We start from the raw sequence: 1,580 nt of genomic DNA on the forward strand, positions 1-1,580 counted from the left end.
CAGCTATCTGCTCCATAGTGATTTTGAAATGTCATTGTTGCTACGTGAATCAATACTGAGAGAAGATAACTAGATAGCCGCGGTCAATTGGGGGAATCGAGTATACGCTATAGCTAGAAAGGCCCTATTAATATTGCCATGCAATGCAGTCACTGCCGCACCCACAAAGCAACGAATTGTACAACAATATGTAATCCTGGTTAACACGGTAAACCCGATGTACTAGAATGTTGAAATTCATTAAAGCAATCATTGATGAGCTTTACAACTCTGTGTGATGACATACTGCTCCCATAGGAGCTGGTTATTGTAATCAAAACTGGAATTGGCCTATATGAATTGATGCGTTACACATATATGGTGTCGTGCAGTATTAGGGGGTGCCTGCGCATGTGGTACCAGCACATGGCTTCATAGTATGCTATATTGAGTATTAAGAGTAATACATACATACTACATATGTACGTGCGTGTGCGCAAATTATTTAAATTAAGTATTAATGTAAAATATTAAATGTATATTTTATATTACACAACATACATTTAATATTTGATATTAATACTTAATTTAAAGAATTAAAAAAAAAATATACAACACCTCATTCTTATATTTCTATGTGTAAGTATAATATTTGTAATAATAATAATAGTATTTTTTATTAATATTAATAATACAATTATTGCCTAGTTGCAAAGGAATTTTTAAATTTTGTTACCTGAGACGTTTACTGACAAGGTTAACATTGATTTTGCTAAGTTCTCAGAACTATGATGCCTAAACAGCCGAACAATAATTTTTTTATTCTATGTCAAAAATCACGAGTAATTAATACTAGGGGGAGTCCTCCACATTCTATGGAGAAAATCCCACGCATTTGCCTTAGTCTACCCATGATTTATAAATCATAACTCAATAAACACGAACTCAAAAATTTCTTTAACCATTCAAAATTCCTCGGTCCTAATAGTTTTTTTCCCGCATATAATTACAATCCACAGAGGTTGATCGGAATTTACACATTCAGATAATCATGGCCCGTACCAATTTGTAGATGGGTCGTAGTGAAATCTGTCATATAATGGCAAATATTATAACGGGGTTAGTTGGGAATCTCAGCACAAACGCTTTATATTTTTAAATCACATTTTGATTTGATTATTCAGCTACATTCTGCTCTACTATCATTACGTTTTAACACACCTGTTGATTACAATTTGCTCGTCACTAGTGCACCACTCGCCATGTGACCTATCACGGTGGCTATAGAAACAGCTATTTATTCTAGGTGGCAGCACGGAGCCTAGTCGCGGCAACGTTGATATTCAGCCTGGCTCAATATTGGTTTTTATTCATGGCATATCGGCCATGCTCTTGCCACATCACAATGCGCATTGATTTTTCCAGCATTATGATAACAGCTTTTTCTCTCTCTCAACATCTCTGTGGATATTTCTCTCTCCTCTTTTAGATCCCTGCGCTCTCTTTTTTACCTCTGATCAACTCGTTTTCTCGCTCTCTTCCCTCGCTTTGACTATCTGTGGTTACCTGTTACATATTACGCTCGCTCTCATTAATATTCC

The 1,580-nt window shown here is 35.6% G+C and overlaps 1 protein-coding gene across 1 annotated transcript in view; it reads left to right on the top strand.

The window, feature by feature from the left end:
• LOC106811067 overlaps positions 1-1,580 on the top strand; it is a 58,551-nt gene that overhangs the window by 24,735 nt on the left and 32,236 nt on the right. The gene's annotated exons all lie outside the window — the stretch shown is intronic.

The sequence above is a fragment of the Priapulus caudatus genome, unplaced genomic scaffold (assembly GCF_000485595.1).
Source record: "Priapulus caudatus unplaced genomic scaffold, Priapulus_caudatus-5.0.1 Scaffold18, whole genome shotgun sequence".
Classification (NCBI taxonomy): Eukaryota; Metazoa; Priapulida; class Priapulimorpha; order Priapulimorphida; family Priapulidae; genus Priapulus; species Priapulus caudatus.